This window comes from Corvus cornix, chromosome 28 (assembly GCF_000738735.6).
Source record: "Corvus cornix cornix isolate S_Up_H32 chromosome 28, ASM73873v5, whole genome shotgun sequence".
NCBI classification, from domain to species: domain Eukaryota; kingdom Metazoa; phylum Chordata; class Aves; order Passeriformes; family Corvidae; genus Corvus; species Corvus cornix.
Genome location: NC_046356.1, coordinates 5,087,873 through 5,110,685, shown reverse-complemented (window position 1 = coordinate 5,110,685; position 22,813 = coordinate 5,087,873). Strand labels below are relative to the sequence as shown.

The window sequence follows — 22,813 nt, the reverse complement described above, 5'->3', positions numbered from 1 at the left end:
CTGCCTTGGTAGAATGACAGCACTGGCTGAGTGGTTTCCTCAAAGACTTACAGGCTCTGCCAGGGGAATCAGGGTCAGATTTCTCCCGGATGTTTCAGTTTCCCTATGGTTGACACCAGCAGATAAAGAAACCTCTATTTCCTGGTAGCAAGAAACCTGTATTTCCATATCGAAACCTTTATTTTCTAATTGAGCAGCATCCCACTTCTCTGTTGCCCTTTTCAAGGAGAGCAGCACAGCAAACAGCAAAACAGCCACTGTCAAACAAACAACTGCACCAAAAACCCACCCACCTAAGAAATGAATGTCTCTATTCTGTCATTATGAGAAGAAATGACAAGGTCCAAGATCATCTCAACCAGCTTGAGACATCTTAACAAAGCACCTAATTTAGGCAGGTGTTTCTCTTTTGCTGTAGTCAATGGAGTAAGGAAGCTCTGAGAGCAGAAGAGGAGACATTTTATAAATGCTGTTGCTTTATTTCTTCTGTCCATAAAAAAATCACAGCCCACCTGGGTTTTAAATTGCTTTTCAGCTTTCCTAATGAATGTCTCTGAATATTTGCATGTCTTTTGTTTGCCCTCTATATGGGGAAAAGCTTAAGTCAACAAATTTTTATTTGATTTGTAAATAATGCCAGAGTGACACTTTATTACAGATTCCCAGAACTCCCACTCCATGTCTTATCCTCCAGATATGATGTGCCAGCGACATCACCAGAGACAAGCTGTCAGGTGCAGGGTAGGGGACAGAAATTAAAATAATTTTGAGGAAAGACCATCTAGAACTTTACCCTGTACCTCTGTTTAGCCCACAAAGCATCAGGAGCTGGTGAAATAATTGCTCTGGACAGATAATAAAACATCCTCCAGCAAAACTAAGGTATTTAATATACTGCTCAAGTCAATTTCCCTTATTTCTGCTGTCCTCTTGCTTTTAATAGTGGTTTAATGAAAAATTCAGAATTAATTGAAACTGGCATTAGACATTCACGTGTTCCAGTGAGGATTTCATTGCTTCAATATTTCATAAGCTGACTTCACTGCTATGCTTCTCCTTATCCTGCTTTCATAGGCTAGGATATCATCCCTTTTCATAAAATGAAGGGTCCCAATGTGGGAAGGTGGGAGTACACGAGGAAAGTTTGCAACCACATAGGCAAAGAAATAAAAATAATAGCTGTTTTCTTCCTGCCACCATCCCCCCATTCTGTATAATGATTTGCATCTGAGCCTTGATGGGAAAGAGCTGTCCTAAAAATAAACAGGATCTGTCTGAAAGGTGTCTGAGGGAGGTATTTGGCAACTGTCAGGCTGTCACGTATGCTTGAAGGATGGAGCTGATGGACTCACTGACACCAGACAGGCTCTGCTGAAATGAGAATGCCTTATGCTCCCCTTGGCACTCACTGGGTAAATTCTGTTGGCCAGAGCCATCAGACCACGGTGTGTCTGGGGCCTGTTCCAGGTCTGGCTGCCGTCAATGAGAGTCTGCCCTTGGATGGCTCTGGGAACTGGATCAGACCCTTGCTTTACCCCTGAGATTCTGGCTTTACACCCGGGATGAAGTTTGACTCCCTAAGTGAATGTCACCCCAATGGAGAAGGAGTCACCAGGCCCTGGGCTTGAGGGTTTTTGCAGGTCTCTGAAAATGAGACCCTTCGCTGAGGTACCTGGATATGGGGACCAGAGCCTGACCTTTTTCCTTTTCTTGGTTAAAACGGCTTTATCCCTCAGTTTCTCCATCTCTAATAGGGGTGGTGTTTTTCTGTCTTCAAGACTATTGGCATATTTGTAGATCCAGGCATTCTTAAAACCATGACTGTGCTAAAAGCAGTTCCTGTTTCCCACAAGGTGCTTAATGACCATGTGTTACACCATACTGCAGTCATAAGGTGAGTAAACAGAAACACGAAGGCATGACATGACTCAACTCAGTGGCAGAGCAAGGACCCAAGAATCCCAGACCCCACCAAAACAATCATACCCAAGCTGAAAAGAAAATGTTACAAGTGGAAGCCTCGGTTCTTCTCAATTGCACAGGGAAATCTCCACTGCCTGTGGTGTAACTGCAGATATTTGCTGCTGTTCTTGGCAGAGACATAATGTGCTGGGGAGGGAAAAGGGAGGTGTGGAAGAAAGGTGGAAACCTCCTTGTTCCCCATGGGAGAGTGGACACTTCTCTTATTCTCAATGGGAGCCAACTGCTGCCATATCTGAAAATCAGACTGTTTTGTTATCTTCTAGGCAAGAGCAGCTCCTTTTCAGTGAAGAGCAGACCCTGAACTCAACTGTCTTGCAGTACTTTGGTCTGAAAATACTGGTCTATCTTGAGAAGAATGGACGAGGGAATTAATGCCTGTAATATGGGCTGCAGAGAAGTTACCTATAAGGTAAGAGGGTGACTTGATCTCTTTGAGAAAAAGAGAAAAAAAGGCTTCCTTATCTTCATGGTGTTTGCTCTGAAGTATCATCTTGTGACTGCCTGTCTGCCTTGCAGGATTGGTCAGTTCCAGCCTGTGGCTGGTATCAGTTCCTTCCTTTCAGAGGTGGCATTGTATTTCCCAAAGTATGGCTGGTTCCTCTTGGCACTTCGAGGCCTCTGTGCCACCTCTTTGCCTGCTGTGCCTGCAGCCCCGTGGTGCTGATCCCACTCACGTGTTGAGCAGGATACGATCGGCCCTGCAATTAGACAGCAATCTGAAAGGAAGAGGAAATCAAGACGATGTACCAGCGAGGAGCACGTGTGAGTCAATATCAGGTATCTGAGGGTATGATGAGGAGTGAGTGAGTCCTACCCCTTCTAGAGGGTCCCACATCGTTTGTGAACAGTAACTGTGCAGATCTCCTGGGGGAATCTGCATTGCAATGATGAGGGGTGTTCACACCGCCAGGCTCTATCTCTTCAGGGTGCTCTGGCTCTCCTCTGTGAGGAATTTGTCACTATGCAGCTGTACTTTTCTTCATTAAAGTAGCCATGTTAAGTAGCTGTGAGGTTGCTAAATGCCTACTTTGCTAACTGATCTTCTTCCCACCTGGCAGCTTTTTAGAGCAGGAGACATGAGGTTGCTAAACCCATTCATTTCTCACATGCACTCATGTTTCTAATGTCTGTGGAGATCCGGCTTTAAAAGTCCTCTGCGAGCTATTGGAATGAAGAGCACTTCATGAAGACATTGTAATTATTATGGGATTCAGGGGTGTGTGGAAATGATTCATGGAGATGTTTCCCAGCCAGCAGGCTCATGGAGCCAGGTGAGCTCTTCCCTGGAATGTGAAGCATGCAGCGTGGCAACTGGGAGAAACAGGTTTGGCCGGACATTTTAAGTTGTTCGCAGCAGACAGCCTCTTCAGAGCCACATCCCTGCTTTGCTGATCTCCCAGCTGGATGCTCCGCTCTGCCACACTGGCCCTGCTGAGCTGGAGAGGATGGACACGCTGCGCAGGAGCCTTTCTCGATGGAAGAGGTACCACATTAAGGTGCACCTGGCTGACGAGGACCTGATGATGCCCCTGACGGTCAGGCCCAGGGACACAGTGATGGACCTACGGGCTCTCTTGGTACGGGAGGGCATCACTTCCTGGAAGAAGACATTTTATTACAACTCCAGGCAGCTCGAGGAGCACGAGACTCTCAAAGAAGCCAATATCCAGAACGGTTCTGTCCTCCTTCTTGTCAGCAATAAAAGGTAGGCAAGGAGCTCATCTGCCATGGAGGCAGTGCAAAGGAAGGGGAGCGCTCTGTGTGTCTCAGCCCCTTGGGACACTTTCTTGTTGGGGTTTGAAGAATGCAGACCGGGAACTCAAATCCTGCCATTTCCAGCAGGATTGAGATTCCAGGCTCTTCATATCCAGACATGCTGTGCTGTGAAATAAGCAGGTCAGAGGAGGAAATCTGGTTGCTGCTGCCTGTCCTGTCTCTGGTCAGGTCTCGTTTTCCTGGATATGTGGCCACACACAGAGGGAGGACATGACAAGAAAAAGGGCAGGGAAGATTGTGCGACATAGGAGAGTGTTCTGGGAACCTCTCATTTGTCCTATTCTGTCATGCCTGTGTCTCCCCACTCCTTTGTAGGAAATACTTCCTGCAGGTTTTTGGGGGTGGCACAGTCTTACTGTGACAAAGAAGAGCTGTGAGCCGCCAGCTTACTGCAAAGCACGAGGAGTGCTGGACAGGGATGGCAAGAGGTTGCAGCTGCCCAAAATGTGTCTGAATCACAGCAGAAAGTGCAGTGAGACTAGAGACTCCCGGGACAGCCAGTGCATGGGAGATCAATCACGGCAAGCACTATGTTCCAGTGGGGATGAAAACTGAGATAATGGACCTGGGACTCACTGGCCCACAGAACAGTTTCGATTCAGTGTGGTGAATTTATGCCCACCTGCACTGTCTTTCCTAATGCCTGGTTGTTACTGCCAGCATGATTCATTCTGTGAAGCATTTTGGGGATACTGGGTAGAGGAGGTATGTCGCGGGTGCGTTGTGTCTAATTCATCTTCCTAAATCCTGAGCCCTCTGAGTTTGTGTCTATGCTGATCAGCGTTTCCTCTGCAGAAAAACCTGCACTAAAGACTTCAGTTCCTGATTATATCCCACATACTGGAATGGTCCTATTTTCCAGTCCAGAGGCAGCTTGAAATCTCACACAAAGAAGATTTAATAAAGCATTTCCTTTCAGAGCTCAGCCAGACACAAGAGATTTCACATCACTCAACTAACTGCAAACCCCAAGTCACCCACGTCCCCTTTCTCCAACATCTCATTTCAGTTCTCTGATTAACTTGGCTCAGCTCCTCCTTTTCACCTTGTTTTTAATGGCAGAAGCACTTCTATTTGTTGTTGTTTCCAGTGTTTATTTTCCTAATTTTTACAGTCTGAGTTTTTGAGAGTAAAAAAGGATTTGGAGGGTCTGAGTTGATGGAGTGCACATACTGATTCTTGTTTGGTAGATGCCTGGTTTCCATAGTGTGCTGTGCACCTTCCCACATGCTGCAAAAGCAAGGTGTAACTGCAGCAATGCAAAACTCACCAGGAGATCCTGCCCTGGTGGGCAGGTGAGTTCAGAGGGCCCAGCTGAAGTCACTGGCCATTTTTGAAAATCTAGAGCCTCTTGCTCAAAGTCACAGTTCAATTTTTGTGAGTACATCCAAAAGGGAATGGGATTTCTAATACATTTTTCCTTGGATTTCCTGGAAACCTTTCTGGTTCCTAAACAAGCACCTTTGGCCAATCTCCTATTGCTTTTGCCAGGGCTGGGTGCAGTGTGGGGAGTGTCCTGTCTCTACCTGAAGTCACATCTCCTTGATTTTTTTGACAGAAAGGATTATTGTGCCAACCTCAGCCACTCCCAGAGGGTTTTCTGTGGCATGTAAATGCCCAGATATTGGCAACACATTTCTCTAACGGCTCATGGGGTGACTGAGCTATGGTAGGAGAGTTCCCTTAGATATTTCTGAGATGTGCTCGTGTGTGGCTAGGCAGTCACCGCCCTGCGTGGGACAGTCCTGGGCTGAGGGCAGGTTGTGACTCAGCACCTTGCCTGGTCTTCAGCACAGAGAGGTTTTAGAGGATTTTAGATGCCTGTCTCTCACTGCCACTGGGACTTGGGAAATACAGAGTGGGAGAAGGCTGTATTGTAACTGAGATTACAGTACCAATTTGAGTATTGAGATTACTCAAGTAGATCTTTAGGTATTACAAATCCATATTGCACCAACAGTGTCTTTGGAAATACACTGGTTTGTATCAGCTGGGCAACAGTGAATAACCACGGGGACTATAACAATAGTAGCCCATGCAGTGTTGGGACTGTCTAGGGGCCACAGGAGCAGAGGGGGTAGAGAAAACAGTGCTGCATTTGGACAGCAGTCCTGAGAATTTAAGAGTTGGTTTTAATGTTTCACCAACTCAGGGAAGTATGGACCCTCCCGATCAAAGGCAAGCGTCTACTTCTTCAGTTCTCCCTGAAAATCTTGGTGTCTCCTACTTACTCTTTTGTACTGAGGTACCAGCCAAAGAGAGCAATATTAGCTCCAGAAGTGGAGTTGCTGTGATTGCCAAGGTCTGCAGCTCCGTGTCGTGCCTATAAATATTAATGGTTACTCTGCATGCTGTGTGTTCCTACAATGGGCTCACGGTACAGTTTACTTTGAACCAGAGAAAACATGAAAATGACCCTATTTTTCATCCTCCCCTCCCCGCTTAATGCCTTTGTAGATAATTGGCATTTAGCAAAGGCCAAGTCAGCATTTCCACTTCTTGCTGGTATTTTCTGGGGTTTGTAACTTAGTCATAAAAATTCACTTAAGGCGGCAGCTTGGCAGGAAAGGGATCAGCATACCAGCTAATGCTGAAAATTTATTTAGATGTTAATGTTTAAAAGTTCGAGCAAGCCATTTTGGAAATCAGTCAACATGACCTCTCTCCCTGGGAAAGCACATGGGCTGGCCAGAACTGTGAATATCACACCCACCTAGGATGCAATTCCCCTTTGTGCAGAGCCTGTTAATCACATTAGTGCTGTGCTGACTGAAATTGCAATCCTGTTGCAGTAGAGGCTGAGCAAAGAACTCGCTGAAAAACAGTTTCTGCCCTAGAGAGTGACATATTACAATAACATTGTTTACCAGTGGGTAAAACAAGCAAAGCAAGAGTTGAAATGGAAATGAAACAGAGAAATGCCCCAGCTCAGTGGCCGTGGGCCAGCATGTGGTGTTCAGGCCACTACTGCCCAGCAGGAGACCACCCACCAGTGGGTCTTGGCATGAGCAGAACAGCCACCCAGCACAGATGCAAAAGCATCCACGGGCATGCAATAGGCTGTCCCAAACGCCCAAGGCATGATCAGTCCTGGCACTGTGGGCCACGCCACGGCAGAACCCGTTTGGCTCGCTCTGGAGGCGGCGCAGGGCCCCAGAGCCAGGGAGCTGCTCAGCTGGTCTGGCGGTGATGTGGGAGTTCCTGAAACTGGCACCACTCTTGCCGTATTTTGACTGCCACAGCGAGCTGCCCGGAAGCTCTTTGCTGGCTGCGTGCTGTGGAGCACTGATCAACAAGGCCACCCGTGGGGCAGTGAGCAGCAGTGCTGGATCGTGGGCATATGGAGTTAGCTGCTCCTCGCTGACGTTTCTTGGCTGCGTTTTGATGTTCAGTGGGAGATGGAGGAATATTGCCTTGAACTGGTGAATCCACTACTTAACCCATGGGCTATTTCAAACAGAGGATGTCACTGGGTGATCCAGAGCGATACCCAGACATGCCCAGTTTGCCTGTCACTGCCCGTTCCTAGGGATGTGCAGTTCCAGCTGGATCTGTGTGTGGTATAAGTACAAGCACATTGACAGAGCCTTTGCTCTTGGTTCCTCTCCTGCACAGTCTCCTCCAGCAGTCACCCAGGCAAGGTCTGTGCTAATAAATCAAGCAGTGCCTGGACTTCTCTGTGTTACAGTGCTGGAGTATTGCCCTGTAATTTTTGTCTCAGTCCAGGCACATTTCAGGAGCCAGCATGGGCCAGGGACTGCTCCTTATGGGATGCCTGGATGTGCCCACGCAGGTTTGGAGAGTAAGGATTTAATAGGAAAACGTTGGCCATTCTGTGCCACCTGTCCTCTACATGTAGGAGAAAGTCCCAGGCACATTTGATTTACTGGCACAGACTTGGCCACAGGGCATGGGTCCCCTCATTTGGAAGCTGAGGTTCATTGAGGCCAGGCAGCTTTTGTCATCATACATGCCTTGCCTGGAGAATGGAGTTCAGGAAGTCATTGGTGAATAGGTTAAATAAAGTAGATGCCAGCACTGAGTTCAGCAGAAGTCTATTATCTGGAATCTATTGGTGTTGATTTTCTGGCCTGGAGCCACCTGAAAGCATCTATCTCAGGGCATTAGCTCAGTTACCATAACAACTCATCTAGGAACAACTCCAGGAGCAGACCAAGGTCCCACGTGGTATCGTAGCCACTCTTAGGTCAAAATAAGCATGTCCAGGTTTCTCCCTCTCCTGCAATGCAGCCTCAATGTCCCTTGTGAGTGCCAGTCCTTATAGAAGCTTTGACTTTCTTGGGAACCTGTTTTATTCTTCAGAGGCTGTTCAGTGTAGTTTTCCAAAGGTCCATCCACTCAAGAATGGTTATTTTACCTCCTGCCATAATAACAAACCCATCCATCCTCAGGGAGCCTGTTGCATTCCCTTACTGACATTCAGTTTACAGTCTGATTTTTTGGAATCGTAAACGAAAACTATGACTGAGCCACTTGCACAAGGTCCAGTTTAGCTGATGCTAAACTCCTGCCTACGTTTGACTCCATGATGGCATAAGGACCAATGACAGACACTCAGCAGTGGCTCTCTCTACACTTACATCACTATTCTATCACCCCTGCTCACTGTCCCCAGAGCTGCCTGGGAAGCACAGAAGGTGATGTTGGACCTCTAGAAACCAGATCTACACATTTTGACCCTGAAAGCTCAGACCTGAAATAAGTTCTTTACTCTGAGTTTCAGTGTGGTTTTGTGAGGCCTGCTCTTTGCACTGACCCTCCCGCTCCTGGGGTTGCTCAGCAATTACTCCTCAGCATGGAGGGGAGACTTTTCACCCCATCCAATTTCTACAGCCTTGCCCTGTTAAGCTGAGGCCTAGCAGCAGGCTCCAAGGCATCTCGCAGTAGAATAACGATCCTTTAAATAGCACTGGGAGTCTCTCTTCTCAGGGAGAACTAATTAAGTTCTTCAGTACATGCTTAGACATATGCTGACCTGGTATGGCCTTAACAGGCCCGCTTCCACCTACCGGATAAATAATACTGGCTTAAAAATATCCTCCTAGAGATGTGTTACTGAGGCAACAGCCAGGTGGGGGGCTGGCTACATCTCAGTGGCTGAAGGTAGTATTTATGTGTATTACTCATGGGCCAAGCTCTCTGCTGGTGTACTCAGTTAAGTGATTTTTAAGTTCCGAAAGCACTGGTGCAGTTACCTCTGCTGACACCTCACAGTGTACAGGCCAAACAGTGACACCTGTATTTAGCTCATTTACTTACTGCTCAGCCCAAGAAGCTCATTTAACAAAAACACAGGGTTGCATCAATAGAGAACGTGGTCCATATGATCTGAATTCCTCCCTGTGCAGTTGCATGGGATTGCAGTAGATGAAATGGAGCTAATATGTCTCCCGGGGGTCTGTCTTGGCTCTAGGCAAGAATTAATGAATGGGCAGTACATCCTAAACTAGGTTTCTTTCTGGTGTGATATGGCCCAGCTTCTTGGACTTCTCTGTAGTTGTGCTGATTTATATCAGGTGAAGATTTTGCCCAGTTATCCCAGAGAGGGATAAATCCCCTCTCCTGTGTCATGGTGTTTTGTGGGACAGATGTGCTGCAGGGGGGGCTCACAGCAAACCCTTGGCTATCAAAGTCCACTGAAATTTCAAGTGAAGACGGAAGTGCTGAAATATGAATCCTGTCCTGGGTTTTACAGAAAACCCAATCCGTGACTGATATCAGCCTCACTAGACTGATCCTTTTGTAGAACACAACAAAACCTCCCACCCCACAGACTTCGAAATTCTCTAAGACCTGGTGAAATATTTGCAGCACATGCTCAGTTTCTTGTCATAAATTGCAAACATAATTGCAAACAGCAATTCACAGGACTCAAAAGACTCAGCCCTGCTCTTACTGGCTCACCTGGATAGGGTGGCTGCCTGGTAGAGCTGCTGTGGGCCATGAGAACCTTAGTTGCAGTCCAAGGTGGGATGATGAGCTCTCCAAGCAAATTCCAGCCCTGAAGAGGTACCCCTACAAACTTGGCAGAGCTTTAGGCACTGTTCTGGAGACCCCAGGGGGTAGCCCTGGGTGATTCCTAAGGGTTTTCAGAAGAGTAACTTAGAAAATAATTCTACTTTTGCTAAGTTTAGGCCTTCTATGGAGGGTCTGTACCCCTGTCAGAAAATGTTGATGGACCCACAACCCCAGAAAGCCACCATGTAGTGCTGATGCCCGTGGGTGAATGTGTTGAGAGCAATTCAAGCTCTGTCTTACTGCAAACAGTCTCAAAGTGCTCCTAAAGCTACAGACTGCCCTTGTTCTAAGATGAAAAATGGATTTCCAGGAGCAGGCACTAAAGAGGAAGAGCCTTGCTTATGAGAAAAAGGCTTCCAGACAGTTGTGGATTATCTGAAGGAGGATGAAGGCATCTTCTGTGGAAGGATAAACAGGTTTGAAACCCTGCAAGTGGCTTATCCTGAGTTGTATAGTGTGACCAAAGAACAAAACCAGTCAGAGGATGAGGTTTGCATTCTCCACATGTCAGGGTCAGTGCCTGCTTGGTCAAATGCCATTTTTGATTGCATCTCTATAGTGCTCCAAGTATTTGCCTCTTTCTTATTCAGATAATGTCAAAGAGCACAGCCAAAGCCATGAGAGATGCGGAGTGTGACAAGGGCTGAAGGGAAGCAGATGGAAGAGAGCTTGCCCATGGAAAGGCAGCCTGGCCACCGGTGTTGGTAAGTCCCTCCCTGCATGCCAGCTCAAGGACTGTTCAGAAAGCAACTCCAAGTGTTTTCAGCATGGTGCCCATGAATAATTAAGCCAAACAAAACAACAAATAGTGTTTCCTCTTCAGCATGCCATGTGGTCCCAGCTGCCAATGGAGGAGCGTGGTAAGACTGACTCAGCTCCTGGGAGTAATGAACCAGTGAAACACCAGGACAGGGGATTTCTGCCTGGGTGATGGAGCGAGAAGGAGCTGAGGTGAACTTTGCTTAGGGCCCTAGATGGGGACATGGGACATCTGAGCCTCCTTCTGACTCGTTTTCAGGATTCTGCAGTATGTTGCTGGTCTTGGCTTTTGTTTTTCTACACATAAGTGCAAGACAGTTATTTTTCCCTTTCACCCTGTCCATTCAGCTGTAAATGACTCAGGTTAGGGACTGTCTGGGCTCCAGAACACTTTCTATACAGTGGAGCCCCATTTCCAGGTTACAGGCTCTGTACAGCAAATAAGTGATAAGTGCACTAGAGACAGTCCTGGAGCTTGGCAGCTTCTGTATATCCGAAAGACAGGGACTGGTTGGTCTCTGTGACAGCAACCACCTCACCTGATCTCAGGGACCCATAGTTACACCAAAACTGCCTCATTTTTGAGCCAGGGTTTATAAGGCAATGAGCCTCCTTGTGTTCTTCTTCCATCTGGGCTGGTCCCCCACTTTGCCCTGCTCCAATAACTTCTGAACCAGTTGACCTGATTCAACCCAATTTGATGGAAAGAGAGAGGTGTCACAGACCCAATATCCCTGCAAGTTTCATGAACAAACAGCAGCTCGATAGAAGAGAGATGTTTAAGTTAATATCCTACTGAAGGAAAGGTAATTACACCTCTTTGTCCCTGTCTCTTTTGGAATGCAGCAGCCAGGTGACCAGCTGGCATTTAGATATGACTGGTCAATCAGTTCCTGCCCAGCTTCAAGCCAGGCCCTGCACTTGCTACCCCTTCCCTGTGACGCAAGAAGCTGCTGTAACAGCCAAGGATTTTGCTGGGAAGGTCTGGAGGGCATCAGGTGCCCTGAGGATATTGCAGTAAGCTGGGAGCACCAAGAAAGGAAGAAATAAAAAGCAGTTGTAATACACAAATCAGAGAAGGAACGGGTTTCACCAGTTCCTTACTCACAGAACAACTTGATTTTTAGGTTCAAACTTCTTTTCAAGAGAAAAAATGGATGTTTCACTAATCTCTACGGTACTTTCCCCAGAAAATTCCAATGACTGGCAACTGTCTTACCAAACACCCCAAGTCTGCATTTTCTGTTTTTTTGGCCATGAGAAAACAGTTGATTCTTTTTTTCCAACACAAGCATTTGACAAAATGTCATGGAAAATAGAATTTTTCATTTTCTTTTTCCCAAAGAACAAAAATATTCCCCCAAGTACATACTTGGACTTTGCACAGAAAGAGATTCCAAGACAAAAATGTGAACATAGTCACAGCTGAACATCTTTCAGTCCAAGCAACTGGGATGGACAAAGAGTGGGATGGGACTAAGTGTGGGAAGAAGGAATGTGACTTTTCCAAGGTCAACCAACAAGGCAGGTGCTTGTGGAGAGCTGGTGCTGTTGGGTCAGCAGTTCTGCCACTTGACCGTGCGGCGCCTCTGCGTGTCTGTCTATCCTGAAATAATGAATTTCTTGGACCAGAGCCAGTACTTTCCTGAGTGCTTGGAAAGTGCCTCACACAGCCTTGGGTGTAGTCATAAATAATAATTAAAATGATAATAATAATATTAAAGTGGATGTGTGCCACTGGAGATGGGACACACTGAGCAACAGAGTCCTAAATCTATGGCCCTTGTCTAGTAAAAGGTACGGTTTGCTTCACAGAGCCTGGGAGATAGGATTTGCTTCCCTGGACTTGATAATCACAGTCTTTTGCTCTGCAAAAGGCAAACTGACCTGAGCTGAATTAGGTCCAGTATCTACTCTAACACCTCCTGCCTGTAGCTTGGAGCTCTGGTCAACTCTGGAAGGCTTTTTGTGGCTCAGGGGGATATCTGGAAAGACTAAATTAACCGTGATGGTGCGGGGAGCTGCCTGGACTAATGTTTTTTTCAGAGATAGGCTTTGATTGACATGTCAAATCTGGCTGACAATCTTTTATTCTAAGCGCAGTTGCTGCCTCTCTTCAGAGCAGGAAGAGCTGGTTTGGTTGCTGTCCTTCAAATGATGCATCTTATCACATGGGAAAAAGTAGGATAAAACCCACAAACCACCTAGAAAGAGCCACAGGACCAGCATTAAAGAGGTAAAACTAACTGGATCTATTTGAGATATTTCTGCTTTTTTCCTCTATGCCACAATCCAATGCAAGACACTTGAGAACAGGGGCTGTGCTCTGAGGAACAAGAGCTGTCTGGTTTTTTTCTTTGTTTGCTTGTTTATTATATTGTTGTTTCCTGCAAGAGATTTGTTTAATGCTTTGCTAATAGAACTATGCAACTCTCTAGTGATGAGAGAATCATGGAATACCCCGAGTTGGAAGGGACTCCTTCAGTTCAGCTCCTGGCCCTGCACAGACACCCCAACAATCCCAGCCTGTGCATCCCTGAGAGCATTGTCCAAATGCTCCCGGATCTCTGGCAGCCTTGGGGCCATGACCATTCCCCGGAGAGCCTGTTCAGTGCCCCGCCATCCTCTGGGGGAAGAACCTTTCCCCAACATCCAATCTAAACCCCCCTGACACAGCTCCAGCTGTTCCCTACCATTTCCAGTCCAGTACTGGGAAGACAGAGGGATAACCTCTTTTACTCACTTGTTTTACACTGCCTCTTCTACTCGTCCTCCCCGCGCTGCCTATTACTCCTAGTTACAGGTATCCTTAATGCTTGCTAAATGGTGGGATCACACCACTCAGCTGCTCTCAGAACAGGTGGAAGCCACTTTTTATAGTGTAATTTAGACATTTGGGGTTTACCTGAGTCTGGCCAAGAAGGTCAGATCACCAAATGGGCAGAGGGATGCTCCGAATCCCCTTCTGGACATGCCTTGGTGGAAAAATAAGTCTTTTATTTGAGATGTCCTGTCTCTCCTTGCTTTTCTAGGTCCTTCAAAACCATCCAGGCTCTTCAGGGTTTTGCCTTTCTGCAAAAGGCAAACTGACCTGAGCTGGATTAGGTCCAGTATCTACTCTAACACCTCCTGCCTGTAGCTGGCAGCTCTGGTCAGCTCTGGCAGGCTTTTTGTGGCCCAGGGGGATATCTGGAAAGACTAAATTAACTATGGTGGTGTGGGGAGTTGCCTGGATGCCAGAAAAGATGCTGACAGTAAGAACTACTGTGAAATGGATGTTTCCCTTGTTCTCTGTAAACACAGGTGTGGACAAGAGCAAGGACCAGCATTGGAAGGTGTATTAGGTCCTGAGTGTATTGCAAGATGGAGAAGTTTGCAACTCCACAATGCTGCTCTGTGGATGGGGCTGCTTCTTGTTGGGACTGTTACCTTTGGGATCCTGCTATTGACGGAGCATCGCAGACGGGATTATCCAAAGCACTGCTGTTTACCTCCACCTTGGAGCTGCAGCCAGGCCTTTCCAGTAGCTCCTTCTCTTGAGCTTCACGAGCAGAAGACAAGCCTGGGCAGGTCATCTCCACCAGCTGCTGTGTTCTAGTCAGGCAGCTCAGGCTGGGGTACGTTCCAGTGGCTCTTCTGTGCTTCTCCTGTACCTGAGACACGCATGCATCAAATGTTTCAGTTTACAGGGTCATCAGCCTGGCAGCTTTCCTCAGCACTAAATTTACTTTTTAAAGTTACACCAGTGTTGTATCCAGAGGGAATGGAGGAACAGATGCAGCTTGTGAAGTTTGGCTTTAATTCACCTGCCTCGTTTAATTTCCTGCCCTGCCTACTAATCAATGAGTCTGCACTAGCAGCTCTGGGAATACCAAGGTTTTTCCATATCCGGGAGAATTCAACACAGTGGCTGAGCTCCTGAGGTCTCAAGCAGGCCATGTCACATCTCCTTTGAGGCTGTTTCATTATGGATTTCCCTCCTCCAGAAGCACTTGCAAACACTCTCCAGCCCATGGCAGCTGCACCTCATTTCCTTGCAGGGCCCGCTGGCACAGGGCAGCTGTGTCACATTATCCCCTCTTAGCCTATGTGGCATTTCCTCCTGGAAGTGCTCTCCTTGAAGATTTTCAGCTCCAGGCCTTGCTTTTCAGGGCCACACGCTTCTTTCTGGGGCTCTGTGCCCATCTGCCATGCTATGTCAGACACGCTGCTGGGGCCATTTGGGTCTTGTCACCTCCCAGGGCTTCCAGTGGGACCAGCAGAGCCTGGCAGGGGCTCCTTTATCCCTCACAGGGCCCTGAGTGTGTCACTTCCAAGTGTCCCTTCTTCAAGGACAGTAGCACCATCTCAGCTCAATGGTGCTGTCAGGCACTGCCTCAGACATTCAGGGCTGTCAGGAAGCACCAGTGAAAGGGTTTCTGGCACTTTTGCTTTGTTTAAGCAGAATTCCACTGTCCTGGGTTTTTTTGGACTCCTGTTAATTCCAGGCAGTGCTGCTCTGTTGCTTAATCAGCCGGTGTCAAAGCCCTGGGAGACAGGAAGGCTGCCTTTGCCTGGTAGTACCTATTTTGTGACACTGCTGCTTTACCTCACTTATTATGATCTGTACCAGATTGCTCTTTGCCTGCTAAAATGGACAATTAGGATCCAGTTGTAATGCAAATCACACGGTGGAATAAAAACAGTGGGGAACAAAATCCCAAATAAGTAGTCATGTCAGCCTTTGTTATGGCATGATAGCTTCAACTCTGCTCCTGCTCTGTGAAGGATCAGGAGGAGAGAGCCTGTTGTGCCTTTGTGTTTTATAGACACAAGCTCGATATAAGGCTGCCTTTAGGCACTGGCGGCCCTGATAATGTGTGTGTGCAAACCTAACAGACAGATTCCGCCTACGCTGGAAATTTGATGATTGTCTTGTTTTTTCAAGGCTCTGTTTTATATACCACAGGCCAAACCCATGGGGTAATTGCCGTCTCTGCGCAGGGCTGAGATCACGTGGTGAGAGAGAAGCATAGAGATGCTGAAATTTCAATCTACCACATAATGTGCCCCTAATCCTGATGGCCTCGTAATTGTGATGCTGTCACTGGTGTCATTGCGGTTGTTCTTGTCACTGTTTTCCCATGTTTAGTGCTAAATGTTGTAAATGAAGAGAAATATTTAAATTTGTAAAGGAATCTAAATTTACTGTGGAATTAAACACACAGGAGCCTGAAAAGTCAAATGGGAGAGGTATGTCTTCATTTCAAATGGCAAGTCATAGTGATGTAAAGCGATATTTTGTTGATACAGCTGCTTTTACTGCAGATCTGCTTTGCATTTCCCCAGGCCATGGGTAACAAAGAATGAGACTGAATGTCTTCTCATCTTTGAGGACTGAGTGTTAGGAATATCCGTGTTCATAAAGTGTTAGAGCTGGCAATCAGGAGGTCAGTGTTGTAAGGGATACCTGAACTTGTGTACTACTTGTGAGATCCAGAGTGAGAACAATGCCTATCCATATCTCATGGAAATCGTGGCTTCCAGAGGACAGCAAGGAACAAGTGTGAGAGGTGGTGAAGCCAGATGGATGAGCTCAGTTCAAAGTCCTCCTAGAAGCTATGGCAACATAACTTGTATATCTACTCAGAAAAGCCTTTGCAACTACCATAAATGACTTTAAATGGCCTTATTTTCCTGCTAGCAGTGAAATAAGCAGCTTCAATGGGGAGGAGTAAATCCACTTGATTACACATGTTGCTGGGAATAACACTCTTATTGGTTATTACTAATAACCCAATTTATTACTGGTAGCGCGGCTGCTGAAACAGGCAGCCTTATCTGCCAGGGGATAACTGTACTGCTCCTAAATTTCCAATTACAATGGAACAAGGGGAGTCAGAAGGGCCTCAAGGAAGGAAACTCAGTAGGAAGCAAAGTCAACATGGAGCACTTTGGTTATAAACAATGTGTGATAAATGAAATGTATCGGGGACAATCTATCTTTGGAGGAGGATTTCTGCCAGGCAAGGCTGAGCTCTTTCCATCCTGATGCTTTCCTAAGGCCAGCCATGGTGTTTGTGTGTCAGGTCATGGAGGTGTTGGCTTGCTGGCTAATCTTCTGGAGGAAAGAGGGGCTTCTAGACCTTGGATGTGCAAAGTGGCTCAAGCTCAGGGCTTCAGTCCAGGATTTAGATGAAATTTCTCCATTGAAACCAATGGCAAAGTACCTGATCACCACAGCAGGAGTGTTCTCACACAGCAACGCCCTGGGAAATTCTCTCTTGGAATAGATCAGATTCTCCTCTTATTTATGCAATTATAAATTCAGTGTAGCTTCATTTGAAACAACTGTTTTCATCCAATGCAAATAAGATCAAGATCTGGCCCAGGCTGCTTTTGTACACAACGGGAACTGACTGAATTACGGAAAACAGGAAACAAATCTAATGTAAATCTGAATGGAAATATCATGCTCTCTGTTACATCAGAATGAATTGGAAGGAAGTCTGTTGATGCTAGTGGAATTCATCTGGATTTACACCAGACTGTGGCTCAGCATTTGTCAGTTGGCTGCACACCGACATCAAAACTCAAACCATGCCACCTCATCTGAATAGCTTTGAACATTTCTCCCTTTTCCTTTATATTTAAGCAGTTGCCTCTGCATTCCGATGGCTGATTAGCCTTTTCAAACAAATAAACCCCTACAAACAGGCATCAACAAATAAGCCTTGCTCTCACTACCATTTGCAGAATCTTGATGATGAATATGAAGCACTGAGCTTGGGTTTAGAGTCACTTAAACTTGCCTCTGCTCTTCTGTGTTCCCATTTTAGAACAGCAGGATTGAGCTCACGAGGGGACAGATCTTGACAAAATCACTCTGATTTCCCCAAAGGAGGGAAATCCCAAAGGCAAATTCATCGCCTGCCCACCAGCACTGGGAAGGGCCAGCAGTTTCCTAGGATGCACAGGATTTACCCTTCAGTATATCAGCAAAACCCTGTCGTTCTTTCACTCTTGCTGTCTTCAGGCAGATGGTCAGAATGGAGCCCAAACCCTCCCTAATGGATCTAATAGGGAATCTGATGCATTTAATAGGGAATCATGTCATGCTCTGTTTCCACAGGCAAGTTCCTGTGCAGGGGAGCATGGGAACCGGTAGGTGCTTTTCATGGGAAAGCAAGAGGGTTAATTAATGCCTGAGCAACAAATTTGGCTCCCTGAGTGAAAGTCACTGGAAAAACACAATGTCTGAGCAGGAGCATAGCCACATCAGCCCTTCCCTTGAATCTTGTATACCCCAGCTTCTTACTTAATTCAGTTTTTAATCTGTGCTCATGTTTCTCTTCAGATAATTAGTAAAATGCATCTTAATTAAAACAAGAGGAGGAGAAGAAGACACATAAACAAATGAAAGCCCTAAGTCAATGGGATTCAGGGAGGGGCAAATCCAGTATTCAAATACAAATCTTGAGGCAAACATGATAGTAACAGTTATGGAGTTATCAAAGGTAAAGACTTTTCTGAAAGTTGGATAACTGTTTGCCGGTACACCCTTCGGAAAAAAAGGGACTGGCTAGAGCCTGATGTCTGAGTACCACAGAGCCTGACCTGAAATCAGTCCCCTGGGGAAAAGAGCTGGGGGAGCTGTGTGGTCAGCAGTCTTTGTTTTTCTATTTCTCTGTCACTGATTTTCCATGTGATCCTCACAAAATTAACTGGGCAAGATTTTCACAAGTGGCCCCTGTCTGTGGTTGCTGTAATGTGTAGATGTTCAACCTGAGATGTACCTGATCACCCTTTGCTGCACCATTAGCAACAGAGCACATGTGGATCTCAGCCACAGGATCTGAATGTGCCAGGCACTACCTCTCAGAGTCCTTATGTTCCCATCTGTAAATTGATATAATAAATACTTTCCTGATTTTATAAAGCTATTAAAGCTATTAAATGAAACAGAGGCTTTGAAAGACCTGTGATTACTATGGCTTACTTTTGCTTGGGCTTATTTCTAAGCCTGTGCTCAAGGCCAGGTTGGATGGGGCCCTGAGCAGCCTGGTCTAGTGAGTGACATTCCTGCCCATGGCAGGTGGTTGGAACTGAATGATCTTTAACCTCTCTTCAAACCCAAACCATTCAATGATTCTATGATTCCTGCAGGTGAGCTCTGCCTAATTTGTGAGAGCTTTCTCACTACTGCAGACCCTGTGTTGAATGCAATGTTTTTGCTATCTTGTTTCTGTCCTTCACAGTATCACCTGAAATAAATGCCCACAGCTAGGATGCACCTGACTGTGGTGTTGTTGATACACAAACAGAAGCTCCAGCTTACTCATTATCACAGCCTCTCTAACTCTGTTTGCCATGTACCCCAGGCTTATTCCATCCATGCCAGTGAAGTTGGCATGTGCGAACTTGGAAGCAAAGAGAGAGCATTAATGAGATGGAGCTGAGTCTCAGCCCAGTCCCAGCTCTCTGAAGGACTGCACCAAATGCAGTCATAGAATCACAGAATCATGGAATGTCCTGAGCTGGGAGGGACACACAGGGGTCACTGAGTCCAGCCCCTGGCCCTGCACAGACACCCCAACAACCCCACCCTGGGCATCCCTGGCAGCGCTGTCCAAACGCCCCTGGAGCTCTGGCAGCCTCGGGGCCGGGACCATTCCCTGGGGAGCCTGGGCAGTGCCCAGCACCCTCTGGGGGAAGAACCTATCCCTGAGATCCATCCCAACCCCCTGACACAGCTCCAGCCTTTCCCTCAGTCCTGTTCCTGGTCCCAGAGCAGAGCTCAGCATCTGCCCCTCTGTCTCCACCTGGAAGGAAGGTGCAGCCCCCCAAGGAGTCTCCCTTCAGTCTTCTCTGCTCCAGAGGGCTTGCACAGGACTGCAAATATCCGTAATCCTAGGGAACCAGCTAAAGTCAATTTTCCAGCCTCCTTGAAGAGTCTCAGCTGCATCACTAGTCTTTACTCACTGCCTGTAAATGATCCACGTGCACATGGGAATAAAGCTGGTATTGAAGTGGATGTAATGGGGCCACCAAATAGAGTCAAGAGAGAATCACAATTGCAGAGACATTTTCTGCTCCAGCAATACAAGAAGATGGGGGGCAGCTATTTGCGTTTATAGGAGTAAAACTCTTTAGGCAAGGACCTTAAAAGTGGGAATAATTATAATTTACTGTCGGCACCATGCAGTGGGGGATCAGGCCCAAGCTTGTAGCTACAAGCTTTAGCTATAAATGCTGTGGACTGACTGTGCTGTGCAGAGTTTTACTGAGTCACATTGGTTTCAGAACTGCTTACCCCAGGGAATGGCACTGTTTTATTCCAGTATGGATGTGAGACCCTACACTTGATTCTGATCTTATATTCTGAAAAATCGAGTGATTTTTGGTGGGTATATGCCTGACTTACTTACGTATGTATGTAACGTGCTTTCAAGAGCTGATACAACTTTGATAGGATTCTTATTTATTCTTCTAATTAAACCCTATTACATTGGGCAGAATCCTGTCCATTTCCTCACAGAGACTCTGTGAACACTGAGCTGGGTCTTATGGCAGAAATCAGGTTTGCCTGTGATGGCAATAGAACAGGTTAGCCTGTAAGCCCAGAGTAAACTTACACTCCGTTTGTTAGAAAGAAATGCATTAACGGATTCTGTGACTGATCTCCTGAAATGTCATTTGAATAGTTTTGACTGTGCATTTGTTTTGTTCCTGGGAAATTTCACAGTACAAAAAGACTTTTATTTTCCCTTCTTCATTTGCCAAGAATCTCTTTGAAAGTTGTTTGTAATATAGACTGAGGTTTGGGCCAGATCTTTAGCTCGCATAAGCAGATGCATCTCTATTGACTTCTGTAAAAAGATTCTGATATACCTGAGCTGAGGATCAAAGACAAGAAAATGAAAGCAAGAAACGAAGCTTTTTGACCAGGGGAGTAGTTACTGCAGGAAGTACGTTATTTCCTAAAAAAAAAAAAAAAAAAAAAAAAATTGACTTTTCTAAAATCACAAGCTTATTCTTTGGGATATGAATGTCTAGATCAAGTCTTCCTGGCCCAGTGCCGTTCTTCCATCACTCCCTTTTTATGCTGTTAATTTGAGGCCTTTCCCACTCCTGCTCTGCCTCCCAGGGCATGCGCAGGAAATGCTGGGTGGTTTGAATTAAAATATTCCACAGTGAAAAAAGGAAAAAAAATTAAATATAAAGTCTTTGCTGATAGTGAAGTGGAGAATGTGGTGCCATGGAAGAGTCTGGATTATTTTAGATTATTTTAGTGCTTCTGAAAGCAAATGCTCAAAAGCCAAATGCTGAGAATGAAACAGATAGTGTTTGTGGGTTGATGTGTACAGATGTGCTCGGATGAAGAAGAGACAGGGACACAAGGTAGATGTGGGAGTGAGGAGAACCACCCATAGACTAATGAGGCACTAACATGGAGAATAAAAGGAGAAAAAAAGCAAAAATGAGTTAACTGAAGCCTTGGTCTAGCCGTGAGCTCATTACCAAGTGCTCAGAGAGGTGTTCGGACTCTGGACATAAAGTCATGAGGTGAGGCTGTATGACAATGAAGAGGGCAGAGAAAGCACAACTCGGGGTTAAGCCAGGGTTTAAGCTCCTGATACATTTGGCTAGATCTGCTCAGTTCTGGCTGCTTACAACTTCCTCTGAAGCTTTTAGTACAGTAAAAGGATGCTGGAAGAGAGGAGTCTCCTGCTGCCAAGCCACCACCACCACTGGGGAGGTGACTCTTTTGTAGTTTAATAGTGGGTTGTCAGTTTTCAGGCCTGTCAGTGCAGTGCCTTTCTCCCACAGCCAGGAGCTCATTTCAGCAAGGAGTTATTCCTGGTGTATATGAAAGAGGACAGAGCTGCTTTTTCTCTTAAAAGGAGAGAAGAAATACTCTTCCTGGCAGAATCCCAGCGAAGGCACTGGACTATCAAATGCTGGGAAAATTCCCTAAAAACATTAGTTGTGATAATGCCAAAAGCAACACAAGGTACACTGAGAGGTGACGTAGGAAGGGTGTCCTTGGCAAGATGTAGGGCCAGGCCATCAAACAGCTGCAGGTGCTTGAGGAAGGAACACGAGATCAGGAGATGCTAGGAAGTGGCCTTTCCTATTCCAGCTTCTGGAAGCTCATGCTCTTCCCAGCAATTCTTCTCTTTCCTGTTGCTCTTGACTGAATTATTGTTTCTATTTTCTGTCACTTTGATCAAGGGGAAAGGAGAGGAAGCAGGTCTACAAAGCAATTTCCAATGTGCTTCCCTGTCTGTCTGTCTGCTCCCTACAAATAGTTGTTTTTCTTAGGGATAAAGGCAGAAGATAATTCCTTTAAGTGGCAGTTAAGCTCCAGGTAGCTGCAGAAAGCTGCAGCTTTCTCCAGTTCCTGCAGAGACACAGCTTGAGTCGCAGGTTTCCCTACTTCCCTGAACCATGAGATTTTTTTTCCTGGCTTTGTTTTGTGTTTGGTGGTGATTATACTTCTCCAGGGTAGACCAAAGTGATTGGAGCAGCAGGGAAAATGACAAACTGAGGATGCTCCATAAACTGGTTGTGCCCTTCTTCTGAAATGCTCTAATTTCATAGAGTAGGGAACAGTTTCGTCTCAATGCTGATTTGAACTCCTCATGTTATACCTGCAAAACCTCTGTTTCCGAGCAAGCAGTGAGCCCAGTCCAATTTCCTTTTACCCCTGCTGTGCTGGCAAGCCTTAGGAAGAGACTTTTGATCGTGTTGGATGGAATACTGAGGGCTGGTGGAGCAATACTTGTGTTCTAAGACTCCAAGTGAGCCTCATCAACAGATTTGCGTGATGGCTTTGGCTCATTAGCTAGTGAGGTTAATGAGAGCACCTGGATGAGCCATCTGATAGGAAGGGGCTGTATCTAGCCATGGTGATTGCTCAAGATGACACAGCAAGTCACTGGCAGAGCTGGCAGCCAGCAGAGCATAGCAGGGCAGGGTTCCATCTCCAGGTCTGAAGCCATCTCATCCACCCTTTGGAGCAAGTGATGGACATGGACATGGGCACGAGCTTGAGGAGATGGGTCACATTCAGCCTGGTGCTGGGCTTGTGCAGGGGGTTGGAAATGTTCTCCACTATCAGTGAGGCTTGTGAACCTTGAGAGCTTCAGAGCCAACCCACACCTCCACCTGCAAAGAAATGTGAGCCACTAACTCTGAGAACCTCGATTTCTCGGACAGGCTTATTATCAATGCATCAAATAGTGGAATGTTACCATTTCTACCTGGTTTTACT

General features: G+C 46.3%; 2 long non-coding RNA genes across 3 annotated transcripts in view; both read left to right on the top strand.

The window, feature by feature from the left end:
* Positions 1-3,621: 3,621 nt before the first annotated feature.
* Positions 3,622-22,813, top strand: part of LOC120411440 — a 38,849-nt gene continuing 19,657 nt past the window's right edge. Inside the window, exon 1 of the long non-coding RNA XR_005603741.1 lies at positions 3,622-3,688. This is a non-coding gene — a long non-coding RNA (uncharacterized LOC120411440). The remainder of the gene's footprint in view (positions 3,689-22,813) is intronic.
* LOC109146333 lies at positions 10,389-18,829 on the top strand. 2 transcript variants are annotated; one of them, XR_002048305.3, is made up of 3 exons: positions 10,389-10,502; positions 12,656-12,793; positions 13,861-18,829. It is a non-coding gene; the product is annotated as an uncharacterized LOC109146333 (long non-coding RNA). The 2 variants fall into 2 exon arrangements; XR_002048303.3 differs by having other exon boundaries at positions 10,389-12,793.